This window comes from Micropterus salmoides, unplaced genomic scaffold, assembly GCF_014851395.1.
Source record: "Micropterus salmoides isolate LMB-PRFRI ecotype aquatic unplaced genomic scaffold, ASM1485139v1 Ms_hic_scaffold_1115, whole genome shotgun sequence".
NCBI lineage: Eukaryota > Metazoa > Chordata > Actinopteri > Centrarchiformes > Centrarchidae > Micropterus > Micropterus salmoides.
The window spans coordinates 1-10,000 of NW_024040170.1; the positions used below are offsets into that span (position 1 = coordinate 1).

The 10,000-nt window shown below is 42.7% G+C and overlaps 1 non-coding gene across 1 annotated transcript; it reads right to left on the bottom strand.

The window, feature by feature from the left end:
- Positions 1-286: 286 nt before the first annotated feature.
- trnag-gcc lies at positions 287-356 on the bottom strand. Its single transcript has one exon. It is a non-coding gene; the product is annotated as a tRNA-Gly (tRNA).
- Positions 357-10,000: the final 9,644 nt, after the last annotated feature.

Sequence of the window (10,000 nt, forward strand, 5' to 3'; positions counted from 1 at the left end):
TTATGCATGACAAATTTGGATGGGGTAAAAACGAAGTCTCTCCCCGTCGGGGAATCGAACCCCGGTCTCCCGCGTGACAGTCGGGATACTCACCACTATACAACGAGGAGCGGTTTTTCCCATGATCAGCACTGTTTATGAATGTATGTACGTCTGCAGCGTTGTGTTGTTTTGACAGTAAAGGGTGGTAACACTGAATTATTAAGAAACCATAAAATCAACTGGTCAAAGCGAAATTAAGTGACATATCTTTCGTAACAGCCATTAATTGGAATAAAAGACCTGTTGCATTGGCCGGAATCGAACCCGGGCCTCCCGCGTGGCAGGCGAGAATTCTACCACTGAACCACCAATGCGTACATGAGAACACCTCAACCTTTAGTTATATGAATGTGACATCCTGAGTTACAGGCTTGTAATTCCATTTCAACCATTTGTTCAAGGCAGGCGGCTGCTGTTGCATAGCTCCGTATTAGCTGGTAGCTTAACGCAGATGTGATTTTTTGCTGGTAGATCATGAACTTGATAATGTTAATGCCAGATAACGTTTTAGACACACTAAAATTAGCTTTGTTAAACGAAGCTACTCTTCATCAAGAAAAACCTGCCACCTTACCTCAAGAAGTAGAATGGGCTTGTCTAGTGTTTAAATATTTATAATCCACTTTGCACATCTGCAATTCTTGGTGCATTTGTTGTTGTTAAAGTTCTACAGTTAACATATGGGCTATGTCAGTCTTTGTTGCACTTGTTCTGAATGCACTTTCTTGTAGTAGTCCTACAGAGAAAAATTTAAAATGCACTTGACCTAAATGCACTTTGTTTTATGAGAGAACATTTAATTTTAAAACCTTTATGCAGGCCAGTAGGCCTGTACATTATAAGACGCAATATTTTTTGCTTCTTTTAGCAACTCGGTTCTTGCTGTAGGGTCAAAATTAACACGCTGTTCATGGCAAGCAGTTTTTCTTTACTTGGGAGTGGCATCTGGTAAAACAGTTATAATTAATCAAATATTACTAATATTGGATAGTTACCAAGTGAATTTACAAATTGGTACATTACTGTCTATGAAGATTCTCAGTCATCCATCTCATAGTTATCCAACGAAGGTTAAAGTCAAGGGCAACTGGACTTGGTTGAAGATACTGGAAGACGTTTCGTCCCTCATGCAAAGGACTTCCTCAGTTCTGGCTGACTGGCAGGGAAACTCAGCTATTTAACATCAGTAATAATAATAATAATAATAATCCTTATTTGTAGAGCACTTTTCAAAAACAAGTTACAAAGTGCTTTAACAAGTGTAAAGAATAATACAAAAAACAAGTTAAGAGCATGAAAAATTAATATAAAATTAGTAAAATACAATAAAATAAAAGGGATAAAATAAAGTCAAATAAGATCGGGAAAAGCTCTCCTATAAAAGTATGTTTTAAGAAGGGACTGACTCAGCCGACCTGATTTCCTCGGGCAGGCTGTTCCAGAGCCTCGGGGCCCTGACAGCAAACGCTCTGTCCCCTTTAGTTTTCAGTCGAGACTCTGGAGACAACAGACCTCTGCCCGAGGATCTCAAGGTACGTGCTGGTGCGTATGGGACTAAAAGGTCAGAAATATAACAAGGCGAGAGGCCATGAAGATCTTTAAAAGTGATCAATAGAATTTTAAAGTCAATCTAAAACATACTGGGAGCCAGTGTAATGAAGCTAAAATAGGAGTAATGTGGTCATATTTCTTTGTTCTGGTTAAAAGCCTGGCAGCTGAGTTCTGGACAGTCTGGAGTCGATCAATAGATTTTTGGGTTAAACAGGTGAAAAGGCTGTTGCAATAATCCAGGCATGATGAGATGAAGGCGTGTAAAATGGTCTCGGTGTCCTTAAAAGTTAACATAGATCGAATTTTTGCTATATTTCTAAGTTGATAAAAACATGATTGAACAAGCTTTGTGGTGTGCTGCTCGAAATTTAAATTACTATCAAACCAAACACCAAGGTTCTTTGCCACAGGCTTAATGTGATTTACTAGGGAACCAGCAGATGGCAGTATTTGATTTGCCATCTGCTGAGACCCGATGACCGGGATTTCTGTTTTGTCTGAGTTCAGCTGGAGGAAATTATTTGACATCCATTTTTTAACTTCACAAAGGCAGTTGTTAAGTGAACTCAGCATTCCAGGGTCTGTGGATCTGACGGGCAAGTAGATTTGTGTGTCATCAGCATAAATATGAAAAGAAATGCAATGTTTATGGATAATATGTCCAAGGGGAAGCAGATACAAGGAAAACAAAATGGGTCCTAAGACCGACCCCTGAGGCACACCATATTTAACAGGACAGAATGCGGAGACATAGTTGTTTACAGACACACAAAACTTCCTATTTGACAGGTAGGATGAAAACCATTCTAGGGCAGTGCCAGAGATCCCCACCCAGTGCCTCAGTCTGTCTAACATGATGTTGTGATCAATGGTGTCAAAAGCAGCGCTAAGGTCCAGGAGTACCAGGACTGAGCACATGCCTTCATCAGCAGACATTAAAAGGTCATTGGTGACTTTAAGCAGGGCAGTCTCAGTGCTGTGGTACTTCCTAAAACCAGACTGAAACTATTCAAATATTTTGTTATTTTCCAGTACAGTGAGCAGCTGTTTGGACACAATTCTTTCTAAAATCTTTGCAATAAAAGGCAGTTTTGAAATTGGTCTAAAATTATGTGGGAGGGAGGGATCTAAACCAGGTTTCTTTAAAAGTGGGTTCACGCAAGCCGTTTTAAAATAATCAGGGACACAACCAGTAGATAGGGAGCTGTTGAAAACAGAGATTAAATGGGGCCCAACAGAATCTATTACTTTCAGTAAAAATTTTGTAGGTATTACATCAAGTGGGCTGGAGGACACTCTCATTTGTGATACTGTTTTTAAAAGCTCAGACAAGTCGATGGGATAAAACTGGTTAAAACTCTCTTGTTGCTGGTGAGGAACCTCTGAGTAAGAGGCCGCGGGGGTGGGGGTAATAGAGGCTCTGATTGACACCACCTTATTGGTAAAATAAGATAAAAACAATTCACAGTCATCATTACTTCCAGCTGAGGCACAAGGAGGGGTTGGGTTTACCAGCTGATCCACAGTCTTAAACAGAAACCTGGGATTGTGTTTATGTGTAGTAATGAGTTCAGAAAAATAGTGTGTTCTCGTATCCTTAACCATGTTATTGTAGTTAATTAATAAATCCTTCAGACTGAGGTAATGGACATGGAGACTGGATTTTTTCCATCTGCGCTCTGCTTTCCTGCATTCTCTTTTTAGGCTGCGAATGCTGTCATTTATCCAGGGTTGCTTACTAGCTTTAGACGTAGGCCTAACCTTTAGAGGAGCAGTAATATTTATTGACGACAAGCAGATATGATTGAAGTGATCGACCAGATTGTTGGTGTTGGAATCAGACAGGTGTTGGCTTTGGCTCTGAAAGAATGCGCAAAACTTTGAAACACTTTGTTCATTAAAGATGCGAGAACACACGGAGCTTGGTGAGGCGGCATGAGTAACAGGTGAATCGCAGCTAAAAACAATACATCTGTGATCAGATATGGTCATGTCCACCAATTCCAGAGGAGATGCTGACACCCAGGGTAAAAACCAAGTCCAGTGTATGACCACGGTTATGTGTTTGCCCTTTGACATATTGTTTGAAGTTAAAAGAAGTGGCCATATTTAAAAAGTTAGTTGCATTAACATTGTTGGGGTCATCAACATGAATATTAAAATCGCCACAAAGAACAATTCTGTCATAATTTAAAACCAGAGTAGAGAAAAATTCAGGAAGTTCTGATAAAAATCCTCCAGGCGGTTTTGGGGGGCGATAAATTATAACAAATATGATAGGTTGCAGCCCTCCAACTTTAAGAATGAGAACTTCAAAGGAGTTAAATTCATCACAGCGTACTTGATAACATTTAACATTTTTCCTATACACGCTCACTAGCCCACCACCACGACCACTGACCCTCGGTTGACTAAAACAATCATATTGAGGCGGACACAGTTCAGCTAGCTGGCTATAGTCATTCATCTGCAACCAGGATTCAGTTAAAAACATAAAATCTAGATTTGCAGACAAGATAAAATCATTTAAGATAAAAGTCTTACTTGACAGTGATCTCACATTGAAGAGAGCCATTTTAAATGAGTTTGTTCTGGGTGCTGGAGTTGGTGCAGTTGTCCTAATCCTTAAGAGATTACTATTATTTCTGTGTGGGATGTGCACATTTCGGTTTACTGGTCTATGCGTGATGATGACAGGAATAGAAGTCTGGGGAACAGCGCTGGGAGCAGACAGCTTTACATGCCAGCAGGTGGAGACAGTTGTTTGTGGCAGTAAGGCAGAGATTTGTTCAGTGAGCGGTGGTGTGTCCAGGTGTGCTGCATGAATGATTAGTCATTCAGGTAAATCATGTGTGGACCGCACCACATGCTGTATGTGAGCAGCTAACATTTCTGAGCCCCGTTTGTTTGGGTAAAGTCCATCTGTCTTAAAAAGAGACATTCTTTGCCAGAAAATATTAAAATTATCCACATAACACACACGGTGAGCCCTGCAGGCGGACTGGAGCCAGTCGTGGAGGCCAAGGAGTCTACTGAAGCGGCCAGCACCGCGACCGACTGTGGGAATGGGACCAGAGATAAAAACGGACTTTCCACACTGCTTTAAAAAGTTAAAAAGACGGTTAAAATCTGATTTTGTCAGCTCAGATTGCCGAAGAGCTGTGTCATTTGTTCCGACATGGACTATCACTCTTGTGATGGAGGACGGGAGCAACGGCATCAGGTCCCGGAGTTTTTTTAAAATGTCAGCCGTGGTGGCACCGGGGAAGCAGTGAGTGGTAGGTCTGGTGTCTGCAGGCACTGTGCGCCGAAAGAGATCCGTATCAGGGAGACTCGAAGCCGCAGGTGCATCTGCTGGATGGACCGGAGTGTCGTTAGACAAGGCTGCATAGCGGTTGGAGAGGCCGATGTGCGGAGGAGAGGCAGCCCCATCCGAGCCTCTCTTAAAGCCACGGACCACTACTTCAGCCCAGGTTGACTGATGCTTCGGAGTCGAGCAGGATGAAAGCCTGGGAAGACTAGAGGGGTCCCAAAACACGGTGTCCTGGATGTTAGCGGTTGCGCTAAGAGAGACAATCTGTTTGGCTTGTACTGAAGCCACATCCATAAAGCCAGTCAGCAGGGAATCTTTCTCTTTGAGTTCCTCTGAAAGTCGTCGGATGTCTTCCATAAGGTCAGCAATCTTCTTGTTCGCTTTCTTAAGGAGTGAGCAGTCCTCATGGGGCAGAGTTATTTCGGCTATCAGAGATCTTGTGACAAGATGATGCAAGGCAATATACCACAACAGTACTCCTACAGCCCCTACTTCCAGTGGGGTCGTTGGCCAGGGTCATCGATACTGCTGGTTCGATAGTGTTCCTGGTTGCTGTAACGACAGTCGTTACAGTCGTTGGGACTACTGGTGGCCAAGACTGAACGACCATCGTTGGTATCTTCACCTGAGGTCAATAGGTTACGTTTGTTGAGTTTCCTGGGAAGTGATGAAAGAACAGCATTGTAAGTGGGGGATAAGTGGTGGCGTAGACCCCCTCCTCTGTTCAATGACGGCTTAACGGACGGATTACAACGTTGATTTATCTTTACTCAAGCTTCTCAGCATCTAGCTTCCGTGCTAGATGCATGAACACAAACATTTCAACATGTTGCTTCATATAGTTTTCATTTTAAATTTTCTTTAAGACGCAATATTTTTTGCTTCTTTTAGCAACTCGGTTCTTGCTGTAGGGTCAAAATTAACATGCTGTTCATGGCAAGCAGTTTTTCTTTACTTGGGAGTGGCATCTGGTAAAACAGTTATAATTAATCAAATATTACTAATATTGGATAGTTACCAAGTGATTTTACATGTTCTAAATATTTTTTGGGGCCTTTTTCTCATGATATTGTACAAATTGGTACATTATTGTCTATGAAGATTCTCAGTCATCCATCTCATAGTTATCCAACGAAGGTTAAAGTCAAGGGCAACTGGACTTGGTTGAAGATACTGGAAGACGTTTCGTCCCTCATCCAAAGGACTTCCTCAGTTCTGGCTGACTGGCAGGGAAACTCATCTATTTAACATCAGTGGGGTCGTTGGCCAGGGTCATCGATACTGCTGGTTCGATAGTGTTCCTGGTTGCTGTAACGACAGTCGTTACAGTCGTTAAGACTACCTGTGGCCAAGACTGAACGACCATCGTTGGTATCTTCACCTGAGGCCAATAGGTTACGTTTGTTGAGTTTCCTGGGAAGTGATGAAAGGACAGCATTGTAAGTGGGGGATAAGTGGTGGCGTAGACCCCCTCCTCTGTTCAATGACGGCTTCTCGACCCTGGTGTAGATGGCTTCCTTGACACCTCTTTCAAACCATCCATCTTCTCTGTCTAAAATGTGCACCTGGTGGTCCTCAAACGAGTGTCCTCTGTCCTTCAGCTGTAAGTAGACTGCAGAGTCTTGACCTGAGGAGTTGGCCCTTCTGTGTTGAGCCATGCATTTGTGGTACATTATTCAACTTCCTGTCAATGGATTTCAACATAAAAGTCCCAAAGTGGTCATTTGTTGATGGTCGCACCACATGATATTTCATAAAATGGACATTATCGGACAAAGTTTGCTTGTGTATTATTATGGAAATATAATATGATATAATATAAATTATATAAATATAATATAGATGCTTTGCGATTTTGAAGAGGACTACAAAACACTTCGGAAATCATGCTAAATAGGGCAAAACACAAGGAACCAATGTGCTATGTGTTTGAGACTAAATGCAAGATGGTAAAGTCTGAGGTTTGGGACTCCCAGCCCACCGTGATCCATAGGCCTCTGTAATGTCCGCAATTTTAGTTAGGGACGTTTGTTATTCCACAGAAAAGTGCTACAGGCAATTGTTTAAAGTATGCCTGAGGGATTTTAACTGGGAGAGCTTGCAACATATAATTAAACTTAGGGGCACATGTCATTTTTATTACATTGGCTTTGCCCCATAAAGACAGAAAAAGAGGAGCCCAGCGTTCAGTATCAGTCTTGAAATTTTCCAATAGGGGCTCGAAATTACACTTAATCATATCGGAAAAATTCAGAGGGAATGTAATCCCCAGATAGGTCATGCCTTTTTTTAGGCCAGGTAAAATGACAAGACTGGATATCCAGAAATTTTAGAGAAACAGTCAACCGTACGGAGCAGAGAGGGCAAAGAATGAACTAGTCTAGTGCCCCTACTGAGAACGAATGAAGGGGAAATAAAACCATTCGAGGAGACAGATTGGATGTAAAGAAGTTTGATCCAGTTGATAAACTTGTTGCCAAATCCAAAGTTCTCTAGGGTGGAGAACAGATAACCCCCCCCCATTATGTACAGTATACAAGTATGTCCCTGAATCTCCGACAGTATTAACACCACTCTTCCACCCTCATCTGTGCACTGCACTAATCTTGGTGGGCATTTAATGTATTCCAATGCTGCAACCCCATGGCTGACAAAGACAAGTGCATCATTATCATTAAAGCAAACACATAGAAACAAAGAAAACAGAACAAAAATTTAATCTCAGACAACCTATTGTCATCAGCTGGCATCTCCCGAACATGATGCCACGAACATGAATTATTCTTAGGATCTTAACCCTTTAACTTAACGGCAACTCCAGAGACAGAGCACCGCACTGTGGTGTTATCATTACAGTTACTCTCAGTTCCAAAGAGAGGAAATATCAGACACTGTGTGCAAACGTGAAGCCATACTACTTTAAGCAATCACACGTTAAAATACGCGTTTCCCACATGAAAGGCCATATCGCCTTGCCTAGTTGAGAGAAATACTTAATCCTCTTTTACCCTTCTGCACTTGAACATGTAACTATATGAAAAACTAAATATGGTAAAGGTCTGTGCAATATCATGATATTGTACTGTATTTTTATACAAGCAGATGCATATTATAAATGTTTTTACAATATGGTAACATAATTGTAGTAAGATGTCTATGAAGATTCTCAGTCATCCAGGTCATAGTTATCCAACGAGGGTTAAAATGAAGGGCAACTGGACTTGGTTGAAGATACTGGAAGACGTTTCGTCCCTTATCCAAAGGACTTCTTCAGTTCTGACTGACTGGCAGGGAAACTCAGCTATTTAACCTCAGTGGGGTCGTTGGCCCGGGTCATCGATACCGCTGGTTCGTTAGTGTTCCTTGGTGTTGTGACGACAGTCGTTACAGTCGTTGAGACTACCTGTGGCCAAGACTGAACGACCATCGTTGGTATCTTCACCTGAGGACAATAGGTTACGTTTGTTGAGTTTCCTGGGAAGTGATGAAAGGACAGCATTGTAAGTGGGGGATAAGTGGTGGCGTAGACCCCCTCCCCTGTTCAATGACGGCTTCTCAACCCTGGTGTAGATGGCTTCCTTGACACCTCTTTCAAACCATCCATCTTCTCTGTCTAAAATGTGAACCTGGTGGTCCTCAAACGAGTGTCCTCTGTCCTTCAGATGTAAGTAGACTGCAGAGTCTTGACCTGAGGAGTTGGCCCTTCTGTGTTGAGCCATGCGTTTGTGTAGTGGTTGTTTAGTCTCCCCAATATACAGGTCTGTGCATTCCTCACTGCATTGGACCGCATACACTAGATTGCTTTTCTTGTGTTTGGGTGTGCGGTCTTTGGGGTGGACCAGCATCTGTCTTAGTGTGTTCTTGGGTTTAAAAAACACAGGGATGTTATGTTTGTTAAAAATCCTCCTGAGTTTCTCTGATACTCCAGACAGGTATGGAATCACAATGTTGTTGCGTTTGACCTTCTTTTCCTCCTCCCCTGTAGTTTTGTTCTTCTTGGATTTTGTGGCTGTCTTCACAAAGTCCATTTAGGGTATCCACAGGCTGTAAGTGCCCTTTCAGGTGGTTCTGTTCCTTCTCCTGGCTTGGGCGCTTGTTGGTATGTTTTCCGCTCTGTGGTGCAGTGTTCTCATGACCCCTAGCTTGTGCTCCAGTGGGTGGTGTGAATCGAAGAGTAGGTATTGGTCTGTGTGTGTGGGTTTTCTGTAAACACCAATCTGCAGGCTCCTGTCCTCTTCAATGTGAACAGCGCAGTCCAGGAAGGCCAAACTGTTGTTGTGAACATCTTCTCGTGTGAACCTGATGTTACTGTCCACAGAGTTGATGTGTTCTGTGAAGGCTTGCACTTCCTGGCTTTTGATTTTGACCCAGGTGTCGTCCACATATCTGTACCAGTGGCTCGGTGCTATTCCTCTGAAGGAGTTGAGGGCTTTACTCTCCACTTCTTCCATGTAGATGTTGGCCACAATCGGGGATACCGGTGAGCCCATGGCACAGCCATGCTTCTGTCTGTAGAATCCACCGTTGTACTGGAAATAGGTGGTGTTTAGACCGAGGTCGAGTAATTTGCAGATTTGGTCAGGGCTGAGTCTAGTTCTGTTGTCCAGGGTGTTGTCTTGTGTTAGCCGTTTCCTAACGGTTTCTACTGCCTCTATGGTGGGGATGCAGGTGAACAAAGAAGTCACGTCATAGGATACCATGGTTTCATCTGGATCCAGTTTCAGTCCTCGAACTTTGTTTACAAAGTCAATAGAGTTTTGAATGTGGTGAGGCGTGTTTCTCACCAATGGAGCTAAGATGGCGGAAATGTGTTTGGCAATGTTGTAGGTGACCGAGTTAATGCTGCTGATAATTGGCCTGAGTGGGGCTCCTTCTTTGTGAATCTTGGGTAGTCCATAAATGCATGGAATGGATTCTCCAGGATACAAACGGTAATATTGTTCCCGGGTGATGGTGTTGTCCTTCTGTAACTGTTGTAGACATTCTATGGCCTTTTTCTTGTATCCGCTGGTTGGGTCTCGTCTCAGTGTCTCATACGTGTTTGTGTCCATTAGTAGTGTGTTGACTTTGTTCTGGTAATCCGCTGTGTTAAGT